Source organism: Apium graveolens, chromosome 4 (genome assembly GCF_009905375.1).
Source record: "Apium graveolens cultivar Ventura chromosome 4, ASM990537v1, whole genome shotgun sequence".
Classification (NCBI taxonomy): Eukaryota; Viridiplantae; Streptophyta; class Magnoliopsida; order Apiales; family Apiaceae; genus Apium; species Apium graveolens.
Genome location: NC_133650.1, coordinates 77,647,238 through 77,660,409, shown reverse-complemented (window position 1 = coordinate 77,660,409; position 13,172 = coordinate 77,647,238). Strand labels below are relative to the sequence as shown.

The 13,172-nt window shown below is 36.9% G+C and overlaps 1 non-coding gene across 1 annotated transcript; it reads left to right on the top strand.

Annotated features, from left to right (window-relative positions):
* The first annotated feature begins 9,697 nt into the window (after nt 1-9,697).
* LOC141722837 (small nucleolar RNA R71) lies at nt 9,698-9,804 on the top strand. Its single transcript, XR_012575836.1, has one exon. It is a non-coding gene; the product is annotated as a small nucleolar RNA R71 (small nucleolar RNA).
* Nucleotides 9,805-13,172: the final 3,368 nt, after the last annotated feature.

Here is a 13,172-nt window from a genome sequence, read left to right as displayed (position 1 = left end):
ATTAATTTACAAACTATAAATCAGTATTTACATCATTTATAGAAATAAAACCGATGTCAAAACCCGTTTTAACATCGCTTTTGAATAACAACCGATGTAAGTTCTTATTTTTGACATCGGTTATAGTTTATGACCCGATGTGTTTTTTCCTTTTTAACATCAGTTTAGTTCTGAGAACAGTAGTCTGACTACCTATGTAACATCAGTTTTTAACATTTGACCGATGTATTTTTTTAAGTTTACATCAACTTCTTTGTAGTTTTATTTAGGAACTGATGTCCATATACCTTTTTAACAACAATTTTTAAGAAATTTTATGTAAGATGTGATGTCTAATCATATTTTGGAAATCTATTTTTTTCGAAATTCTGTGTAAAAACTGATGTCTATTGGCCTAAAAATTAGCCTATATACTGATTTTATTATATGCACCTAAACATACCAAATACCAAAACAAAAAAACTAGCTAAAACGTAAATACAAAACTAAAAATTGAAATCTCTAAACTCAGTTTGTAATTATCAAACCATATATCGTCTAAGTTCACAAATATTTCAACATCACTAATACACATAAGTTTGAAAGTAATGGAAGCAAATGAGTTAGCTACACGAATCCTTCGATGTATATAGCCAAAAGTCTCCGTACGAACATCAAAATCCTTGTTATCGTAGGATTTTCGAATCTTGTTGGACCACTGTGAACATCCATATCATTCACAATATATTTAGAAATATATTGTGAGTCCTATGTGGTATGCAGTAGTATCTTGGCCCATGCCACTCATCTCCTGGCCAGCCGTTTTAAATGCCCAATCTGGTACCTTGATCATGTCAACAAACACTTGACAAAAAAGATGAGTATGGACAGTACGGTCAAAAGATACCATATTCAATAACCTAAAAATTAACGTACTTGGAGAATATAGTAGTATAAAATGGCACATCACATACATTAACAATCTTACTGCCCAATGATTCCCAACAGAGATATGTTAAAAGACCTAAACCTATCAAACATAATGTATCTCTGTAGTAGTGACTAGAAAGGCACAAGTCGATAAAATCCATGATCCTCATCAACATATTCTATATATCTATTTACAATTTTAAGTTCTGCACATTCCAGGTTCGACTTGTGTGTAGGGGTGATACAAAAAAATACACAATATTGTCTATGAGCTTTACCCCAAACTGTGAGATACGTATCCTCTGTTGTGCACGTAGTAAATGAGCTTGTCTTCTTGTAATCCACTGCAAAAAAAATTTAAAACAAAAGAACAATTTAAGCATATAACATAATGATCTAGCATAAAATTCATAAATAATCATACTTTATGGTTTGTCATATTTGTGAAATGTAAATAAATCTTTCAACATGGATTTTTTTACTCTCTTTAAGTAGTATTAAATAGAGAAAATAAACCTTCTCAATGGACATGCATGCAATGCAAATGAGGCCATAGTAGACAAAAAGCAACCAAATAAGGAATCCATACTTCTGACCTTCTTCTGGAAACTGCAATATATTTTTAAAATATCTTCATTAATTCTTTTTAATATACCAGCAAAAAGAAGGAACTGAAGTGAGAAACTTACACAGCTTCTTGCACTAGTGAACCACATAGTACTAATTATAGCCCATGCCCATAGGAAGGGATAGAGTAGCAGCGACATGATTGAAAGAACTACTACCCTTCCATAAAACCGAGCATATATCCGCTGCCAACAAAATCCCTGTATCATAGACACAATCTAACGGAAATTCTGACGAAGGATGGAGCAAAGACATTCAATGGATAGTTTATGCCTCAAGGAAAAAGAGTACCCCTGGTATTTGACATTTCTAGGAGTTGCACACTAATCTTCAGAATGCCATAGAATTAAATTGATCCATTTTTTCCACTTGTACGTGATGTTGCTTGTGTGGAGGCATGTGGCGTTCCCAGGAGGCTTGACTGGGAAAAGGATTATTAGGTTCTTATAGCTGTGTGTAGCCATGATGTGCTCCACTGATCTGCACCCAAATAAAATTCAAATAAGACCAATATAAGAAAGCACAATTGCAGATATGAAATTGTAGAAATGAATAAGCATTTAAAGCGGTTCCATTTAGTTAGTAGTTGATAATTAATATAAAAAATTGTGCATCTCTATCATTTTTAAAAATAAATATTTTACAAAACTAGAGTTACAATGGGTGTTGATGACGGCCTCTTCATATTTTTACTAAAACAACAATATTAACGATTGAGCTCTTTTTACACCAAGTCATCAACAAAGAGAAGTGCATTATAAATTCTAACAAAATTCAGAACGACACAGAAAATAGTGGACATGAAATTGATAAGATTTTACATAAACCTAACATGTAAAGAATAATCATACACAGTCACAATTAGTGGCATACCAGGCATGTATCGCATAATAACATTAGTAGACTAAACACAAGTTCACATTTCTGCCACAATGACATAAAAAAATTCAGCTAGCCATAAATTTACTTACTGTTTCCAAACAAGCAGATAGAAGTGTTATGCCTGGTAATGCATCAATTCCTCGCTGCATATGGTGTAATATATTTAGACTATGTCAAAAGAACTATGACAACTATTAATTGACAGTCCAAAAATGATATAATATATACCTGATTTTGCACGCGAGTCTTGTAGACAAATTCTCTAAAAGATTGATTATGAAGCTCGGGTCTTGCTTTCAAGAAGATTTTGAATCAAGTATGGGGCTTCTTGGATAGTGGTAATGTTTTGAGAGCCATTCTCTTCCATAGTGATGTCAAACTCTTCTTCTAGCCCCATCACAATCTCCACATACCATAAATCAAATAGCTATTTTTATTGAACTTGAACTGGAAATGATTGCGATTTGTAATTAAATTACAATTAAAACAAACAAAAAAAAAAGCCAAGTAATGAAAAAGCAAGTAGGATAAATAGATACCATATCGAGCAAGAAATGCAGAAGCGGGAGGAGGTAGCAGCTCTATTGCTTGTTCAGGCCGCGCAAACCATATACAAACTGGAATCTCCTCTTCCCCTAATCTGTACATATATATCACCACCTAAAAATGAAAATGATTCACTGCCACATTCTTTACAGTCTTGATTTTTATTATTCCTTGCCAGTACACTTAGAAATCACACTTACTGTAAAAATTGGAAAATTCTTCCTTGTCCATAAGATCAGCCAAACTACAAACTTGAGTAACATTCATTCTTAAATATGGCACATAAAAAATCATGGAATATTTAGTACAACAAGTTACATTACATAAAAAAATTAGAAGTGAACCGCATTCTTGGAAATCTTGAGCAGCCTAAACACTCAATACTCTCTTAAACCTATGATAAAATTCCTGTTATTCTAATTTAATCAAACACAAATGCTCACGGAAAACATCAAGTATATATTAAAAGCATACATTACTAGAACAAAAACAAAATGACACAAGAGTCTAAACATATCATATAACAGACTTACCAGGTGAGTAATTTGTTTTGAGGCTCGCCCAAGTTCCCTCTGTAAGAAGAACCAATCAAATGCTTTAAACTTAGAGGTGTTTACAAACAGAGGCGCTCATATCTAAAAATAGGGTGAAGGTCCTGATACAAAAATCCTAATCTACAAACATTCAATATTCGCTATATAAACCTCCAAAATTCACTATATATTAGAAAAAATTCATCACAGATTCAGAAAACCCAAAATACGTTTTATCATACATAAATACGCAAAATACACAAAACCTCTATATAAAAATCAAACTATTTAAAAATCAAAGCCTCAACTTAAAAAACTAGGGTTTCAAATTATAACCCATAATTAAAAAAAGGTGTTTAAAGTATTTATAAGGCTTACCCAAGCGTAGCTTTGTCCTATGCAACATCCGACTTGTCGTTCTGAGTAGTTAATTGAACATCTTCTCAACTTTTGATCTCATATTTGAAGCATAATCGACAAGTTTAAGCACCTATTCAATTGAACGAGCACATTTGAGAAAATCTTGAGTAGGATCAACACATGAGAGAGCTTGAATTTTTTCATCGTCGAGAACCGAGAGCTGTGTGCTGAGAGTCGATGAGGGAGATGGGGAGAGAGATATTCTTCAGCTGTTGGGGGAGAGTTTTGTTTTGAGTTACATTTTCTTGATATTTTATGTGTTAGTTTAAATTTTGTTTTTATTTTAATAATTTAATGTTATGTTTGTGTAAAGTTGAAAAAGAGGAGGGATAGTTGAAGATTTTCTTAAGGCATGAGAGGGATTTTTAAGAGGGAGTGAAAATATTAAAATTTGGTTAAGGGGGAAAATAAAAGAGGAACCGCGTTGTTCCTTTTTTTTAACACAAACCTAATACATCGGTTAAAGAATAAACCGATGCATAGTTTAGTAAAAGTTATCGATTCTACAATAGCTGATGTAAAAGAGCTCTTTTAACATTGGTGCCATTAGAAACCGATGTCTAAAGGGCGATGTCTAATGCACTTTTTCTAGTAGTGGGAATTGATTATGGGAATAGTGGGAATAATGGGTTTGATTTGGAGAGGGAATTTTGGGACGTGAAAGAGTAAAATTCGGGTGGAAATTGATTTTTGGAATAAGTCCCCAATTTTCTCTTTTCCCAGCTTTTTTTTTCGGATTCAGGGGCAGCGCGACCACGAGCTACCTCACCGCGGGCGCGCCGTGCTTCTGCCTTTTCAGCGCGGCCGCCCTGTTAGGCAGCGCGGGCACGCTCTATTTCTGGAAAAGTGGTACGACCGGCCCGCTTCCTCAGCACGGGCGCGCCGTCCTACTATAGTTGGCCCTGAAATTTTTTATTTTTTTGATTTTTTTGTGCTTTTCTCCTTTCTTTCTTCTTCCTCTATCTACTAATGTACAACAAACTTGGGTTGCCTCCCAAGAAGTGCTTGTTTTACATCGTTAGCTTGACATAGAAATGTGAGATAAAATGGACAATAAAATGGCACTAACCACCTCGCGGTTTGCCATGTCACCACAGTAATGCTTCAACCTCTGATCATTTACCTTGAATGCTTGGCCCGGATCATTCTCAAAAATCTCCACCGCTCCATGTGGAAACACAGTTTTGACAACAAACGACTCTGACCACCTTGACTTCAACTTTCTAGGAAAAAGACGGAGACGAGAGTTAAACAAAAGAACTTGTTGCCCCGAAATAAATGATTTGAGCACTAGACCCCTATCGTGCCACCTCTTGACTTTCTCCTTATACATTTTGTTATTTTCATATGCTTGAAGTCGAAACTCGTCGAGTTCATTCAATTGAAGCATCCTCTTCTTACCAGCTGCATCCAAATCAAGATTCAACTTCTTCAAAGCCCAATACGCTTTATGCTCGAGCTCCACCGGCAAATGACACCTCTTATCATAAACCAACTGATACGGTGACATCCCTAGAGGAGTCTTTTACGTTGTTCGATATGCCCAAACAGCCTCATCAAGCTTCAAAGACCAATCTTTTCTCGACGGACACACAACTTTCTCTAAAATATGCTTGATCTCTCTATTAGATACCTCAGCTTGACCATTCGTCTGAGGATGATAAGCTGTAGCAATGTGATGATTCACATTATACCATTGCATCATAGTAGTGAATTTGTGATTGCAAAAATGCGACTCCTCATCACTGATTATGACTTTCGGAGTCCCAAATCTCGTGAATATCTACTTATAAAGAAAATTAAGCACAACCTTCGCATCAATTATCGTCAAAGCCTTGACTTCCACCCATTTCGAGACATAATCAACCGCCAACAAGATATACTGATTGTTATAAGATGAGACAAATGGCCCCATGAAGTCGATTCCCCAAACATCTAAGACTTCAACCCCGAGAAGCACATTAAGAGGCATCTCATCCCTCTTGGACATATTACCCACACGTTGACATTGATCACATTTCAAAACAAATTGATGAGCATCTTTAAACAAAGTTGGCCAAAAGAAACATGCTTGAAGAATACGAGATGTTGTCTTTTCTCCACCATAATGTCCTCCATAAGCCGTTGAGTGGCAATCTCGCAAGATCCCCCCCTCATTTCGTTGTAAGGAATACATCTCCTGATGATTTGGTTAGCTCCTTGTCAAAAATGAAACGGCTCATCCCACATATACCACCTCACTTCATGCAAAAGCTTCTTCCTCTGAGTGTAAGTCAAATCTGGAGGCATAACGTTACTCACAAGGTAGTTCACAATATCGGTGAACCACGGTTCTTCTGCTTGCACTCCAAATAATTGCTCATCGGGAAAAGATTCGTTAATCAAAGACTTATCTTGTGAAGTAGCCATTGGGTCCTCTAAACCCGAGAGATGATTGACGACTTGATTTTCAGTCCCTTTTCTGTCCTTGATCTCTAATTCAAACTCCTGAAGTAAAAGAACCCATTGAATCAATCTAGGATTCGAGTCCTTCTTCGAGACGAGATACCAAATGGCAGAGTGATCAGTGAAAACTGTCACCTTCATCCCAAGCAGATAAGATCGAAATTTCTCAAAACCATAGACAACAGCTAAAAATTCTTTCTCAGTAGTGGTGTAGTTCAGTTGAGCACCATTAAGAGTCTTACTAGCATAGTAGACTACATGAAATATGTTGTTCTTTCTTTGCCCAAGAACTGCTCCAACTGCGTAGTCACTTGCATCGCACATCATTTCAAATGGTTCAGACCAATCAGGTACAATTATGACAGGTGCCGTAATTAAACTCTTATTTAACGTCTCAAAAGCGGCAAGGCACTCGTCATCAAACTTGAAAGGAACATCTTTCTCTAGCAAATTGCACAATGGCTTCGAAATCTTAGAGAAGTCCTTGATAAAACGCCTATAGAGACCCGCATGACCAAGAAAACTACGAATTCCCTTTATAGAAACTGGTGGGGTAATATTTTCAATAACCCCCACCTTGGCTTTGTCCACCTCAAAACCCTTACTAGAAACCTTGTGACCCAGAATGATGCCTTGGCGCACCATAAAATGACATTTCTCCCAATTGAGAACCAAATTGGTCTCAACGCACCTTTTCAGCACTAACCCAAGATTGTGTAAGCATTTATCATAAGAAGTTCCAAAGACCGAGAAATTGTCCATGAACACTTTTACATTATTTTCAATCATATCAGAGAAGATAGCCATCATGCATCTCTAAAAAGTGGCTGATACTCTATATAGTCCAAAAAAACTCTTCAGAATGCAAAAGTACCAAAAGGACATGTGAATGTAGTCTTCTTTTGATCTTCTGGAGCGATACAAATCTGATCGTATCCTGAATAACCATCCATAAGACAGTAGTAATCATGCCCAACCAATCTATCAAGCATCTGATCAATGAAAGGAAGAGGGAAGTGATCCTTCCTTATGGCCTTGTTCAGCTTCCTATGATCTATGCAAACTCTCCACCCCGTGACTGTTCGTGTAGGAATAAGCTCATTCTTCTCATTTGCTACCACAATGATACCACATTTCTTTAGCACACACTGAACTGGGCTCACCCATGAACTGTCAGAAATATGATAGATGATCCCTGAATCTAGCCACTTGAGGATTTCCTTCTTCAAAACCTCTTTCATGATCGGATTTAGCCTTCTCTGTTGCTCAATAGTAGGCTTGCTTCCTTCCTCTAGCAGAATTTTGTGCATGCAATAAGAAGGGTTGATTCCCTAAAATATCTACTACAGTCCAACCAATTGCCGATTTGAATTCTCTACGAATTCTCAAAAGCTTCTCCTCGTCGCTACCTGAAAGGTCAGATGCAATAATAATAGGCAAAGTAGATGCATCACCTAAAAATGCATACCTTAAATGTTCAGGTAAAATCTTAAGCTCAAGCGTAGGAGCTTCCTCAATAGATGGCTTGAGGCGCTTTGGAGAACTTTTCAGCTCCTCCAATCCAAGAGATTCAAAAAGGCATATCCATCTTTCGCTTCCAAGGAGAAGCATTCAAATATTGCAAGTGCTCTTCACCTTCGTCATCTTCACTATCGGAATTCCCCAACAAGGCCTTTTTTAAGGCATCGGACCCTAGCAATCGATGAAGTTCATAATTAATCACATAATCGACCATCTCCACCTTAAAACACTCCTCATTTTTCGTAGTGAATTTCATAACATTGAATACATTAAAAGTTACATCCTGATCCAACACTCGCATGGTGAGCTCACCTTTCTGCACATCTATCAAGGTTCGGCCAGTAGCCAAGAAAGGTCTTCCCAAGATTATGGGAATCTTCTTATCCTCCTTGAAATCAAGAGTTACAAAATTAGCAGGAAAGATGAGTTTATCCACCTTGACCAAGACATCCTCCACAATACCTCGCGGATACGTAATAGAACGATCCGCCAACTATAAAGTCATGTAAATAGGTTTAGGATCAGGTAAGTTCAACTTCTTGAAGATTGACAGAGGCATCAAATTGATGCTAGCTTCGGAGTCACATAACCATTTGTCAAATGACACTTTTCCAATGATGCAAGGAATAGTGAAGCTCCCAGGATCTTTAAGCTTCAGAGGTAATTTCTGTTACAACACAGTACTGCATTCCTCCGTGAGAGCAACGATCTCTAAGTCAACAATCTTCACCTTCCTAGAGAGAATTCCTTTCATAAACTTCGCGTAGCTAGGCATTTGTTTAAGAGCTTCAGTGAAAGGTATGTTGATGTGAAGTTTCTTGAACACCTCCAGAAACTTCACAAACTGCTTATCCATCCTTTTCTTCTACAACCTCTTAGGAAAAGGAGGTGGAGAATAGATATGTTTCTCCCTTGTATTACCCTCAGGAGGAGTGTGCTCAACAGTAATCTTCCTTGGTTCCACTTCTGCTTCCTTCGTCACTTCTTCTTCTTCAGCCTCAACTTTAGATTCTGGAGTCTTAGCTTTTTCAGGATTTGCAACCTTACCAGACCTCAATGTAATTACCTTAACATGCTCCTTAGCTTCCTTCTTTCTTGGCACTTCAGTATCGCTTGGAAGCATTCCAGGTTGATGATTCAATAATGCATTAGCAATATGCCCAATCTGATTCTCCAAGGTCTTGATAAAAACAGCTTGGCTCTTGCACATGAGCCTCAACTCCTCCAATTCAGATTTTTCATTAGCTAGCGGTAACTGCTAAAGTTGAAGTTGTTGCCTAGGGGCATATTGCGGTTGTTGAAAACCAGGAAGGTTATACTGGTTTGTTGTGTATGGTTGATAAGGTTGTTACACCACATTCTGATTGTTGCTCCAGCTGAAGTTAGGATGATTGCGGTTATTGGGATGATAAGTGGCTGGAGCTTGCTGCTGTGATCTATGAAAGTTGCTCACAAAATGAGCTGATTTTCTAGAAATAGCACACTGCTCAGTTTCATGTGCCCCAGCACAAAGTTCACAAACACTAGTGATTTGATTAACTCCATAATTGGCCAAATAGTCCACTTTCATCGTCAAAGCTTGAAGTTGAGCAGCTATAGTAGTAGCTGTATCCACTTTCAGAATTCCTGATACCTGGCCATGCAACATTCTTTGTATAGGATTCTGGTATTCATTAGCTTCTATGAGCTCAATCAACTCATAAGCTTCATTATAGCTTTTGGCCCATAAGGCTCCACCAGATGCTGCATCGAGCATAGGTCTAGACTGTGCACCTAAACCATGGTAGAAACAGTTTATAATCATCCAATCAGGCATGCCATGTTGTGGGCACTTCCTTAGCATCTCCTTATATCGATCTCAAGCCTCACACAGAGATTCTCCAGTTTGCTGTGCAAACTGAGTAAGAGCATTCCTGATTGCAGCATTGTTCACCATAGGAAAGAATTTAGTGAGAAACTTTTGAGAAAGATCCTCCCATTTCGTGATAGACCCTGGTGCTAGAGAATGCAACCAGCACTTTTCTTTATCCATCAGAGAGAATGGGAAGAGTTGCAGCTTGCTAGCATCTTCAGTCACCCCATTGAACTTGAAAGTGTCGCAGATCTCGATGAAATCCCTGATATACATGTTGGGATCTTCTTTAAGAGAACCCCCAAACTGAACTGAGTTATATATCATCTGAATCGTGCTCGACTTGATCTCAAAAGTGTTAGCTAAGATGGATGGTCTGATGATGCTTGACTAAATATCATTGATCTTAGGTTGAGAATAGTCCATCAAAGCCTTATGAATTTCTACTTGATCTCCCATCACTACTAACGCTGGTTCCTCGACTGTCTTTTCTTCTTCTTCTACTTTCTCTTCGTCCTCAAAAACTTCCCTTCGAATCACTACAACTTCTTTCTTGGCTTGATCCAGAGTTCTCTTACGAGCCCGCGAACGCGTATGCATACACGCTCGCTAGAGTACCTGAAACACGACAAGGAAAAGAGTAGGTAAGTAACAATGTCCGAGTCAATGAACTTTAACAATCACTGATGATAAACACATAAACTAAAAGTTAACACCGTGTCCCCGGCAGCGGTGCCAAAAACTTGTTCGTCGCTAACATGCGCTAATAATTCACGCAAGTATACGCATTCGTAAGTAATATAGAATTATTTCTAGTTCGTTCCCACAGAGACTGTTTTAGGTTAACTTTGTGATTTATGCACTTATGCAATAATGATATGGCTATTATTCAATGCTAAGATGAATAAAAATTTGTATTTTGATTATACTACGATTAACTACTGAGAATTATACTAGAAAACTTTAACTAAGAGATTAAAGAGAGTTGAATAATATATAACACAAACATGGGATTCTAACTTCAGCAAATACTTCATTCAATAGTATTTTTGTTCTTAACCTTAGAATGTAATGCTGATGACACTAATCAGATAACACGAAACTGCTAAACGCCAACTTTCATTGCACGGATAACATACTACCAGACATCCACAAAAGAGATAGAAGCTGAATAGACACCAATTATATTGAGACCCTATATGCCTATAGAATTTGACAACATAACGGCTTAATGCACAAGTTATCTATCATGATTACATAGGGCAAGTAAGATGGTTAAAATTACCTATGAATTATTCATTATAATAACACATGAACCTATGCTAGCATGATAAGTTCTAAATCCTTAAATTCACTGTTGCTTCATTAAAGATTAAAACACTATCTCATAAGTTCGCGATGCTTATAAGACGAATAAGCACAACCAATACTAGGTTATCATACAATCACCACACACTAAGGAACCGAAATAAATTAACTAAAGAAATCCATAAATAAATCCGCTAGAACCCCACGATAGCGATTCGCCCTTATTCGGACTCATCATCAATGTGGGTTCCGATGAAAGCATGGTATAATAAATGTAGTCTTTATACTGAATAAATAATAAACCAAGTACGAAACAAGAGTATAGATTCACGAATAAGAAAACTAGCATCCAAAGTTATAACTTAGAACAAAGAATCACAAGTATAAAACTAGATCTTCTTCGCCTTCGTCGGATTGTGCTATACGGTCTTCTTACGCCTTCTCCTTAGCTGTGGTACATCTCCTCCTGAAAAATGACCTTTATTTACGTATATATAGCAGCCCATGCATAGAAGAAGTCCATCCAATCAAAATCCCACAAGAATTAGGATTCTGAATTCACGACCTGGTATGGGCGCGCGCTTGACCAGCGCGGGCGCGCTGTGTTTCTGTTCCTCGGGCGTGGTCGCGCGCTATGTCAGCGCTGGCGTGCCGATCTTCTGGAAAAAACTTATTTTTCTTCTTTTCTTGCTGCAATGAGTTGGTCTTCACGAGCTTTTATTCTTTGGACACCATCCTAAGACCATATTAGCATCAAATCAATGCTAATTCACCTGAATTCCAGATTAATGCCTGAAATGCAAAAACACTAGAAAACACCAAAAACTTGAGTACAAAAATACCAATTCAAAACTTAACGGAGCGTTATAAAGTGTCATAAATTCCAATCAACAAATATATAGATCCATTCATAATTATACTATGATGTCATTATAGCATAACTTCATGTGCATGTCATTTTGGTCTATCATTATAAATTCCTTATTTTGACTATAAAATTTGTAATCCAGTCATGATTTCACTTTGGTGCAGCACATCATTAACAATACTTTCTTCTTCCAGTACTAGCGATTTTGATGAGTACGACGTGGGCGGTTATCAGGATCGTAGTTTCCTAAAATTGGAAAGGATAAAAAAGCATGACTAATCTCAATGTCGACCTCGCCGATGTAGCAAAAATGGTAGAAGTTCCCACTACATTTCACATGCATTTCACGGCACAGATGACCAAACAGAAGGAAGAGTTTAACATGCAATTTTCTGCATAACAACTGATCCTCATGAAAGAAGTTAGGCTCTTTTACATTGATCACAGTGAAATCAGGAAGGCCATGAACGGAGAGTTTTAAGACTGGTATAAATTTTTTCTTCAGTTATCTATTTAAAGTTTAATTTCATTTAATTAAGTTTGCTTTGAACTATGCAGTGTTTGTGGTTTCTATTTAAAATATGTAATATTTTGAACTATCATTTGGGGAATGCTAATAACTACGTGGTTTATGTACTATATTCACTTGTTCTACTTTTAACATCATTTCTTACTTTCATAAAATGTGAATGGTTTGAATATATTGTTGGGTTTTAAAATTTTTTGGATGATCGAAATGTTTGGTTTACCCTGATTTTCTGGAGAAAGACAATGTTGTAAAAATATTTAGTACTTACTTTTATGGGGCGACATGTGCAATAACAGAGAGAGTTAAATTGTTCTAACAAATGTCTCATTGTTAACGTGTCTAACAGTTAACTTCAAATACTATTTATTTTCTTCTTTGGCTTCACTTGGCTAGGCAATTTCAGAGATAAATGGAAAAATCTAGTGTATACATAAGTACGCATTCAGGATAAAGACCGAAGTAGTATGGATGATTATTTGTGTTAACTATTGTTAGGACGATCACTAATCGCTTTCATTAGTGGAAAATGGTAAGTTAAACTATATACTTTATATATATATATATATATATATATATATATATATATATTCCTAGTCTCAAGCCATTCAAGCGGACGAAGGGTGACATAAATTTGTACTTCATAAATGGCATTTCAACTAACAATAAGAACATAGAAATTGGTTATTGGCGCTTAAAGTTTGGCATTCGTTTCCTGCGTGAGTATACATAAAC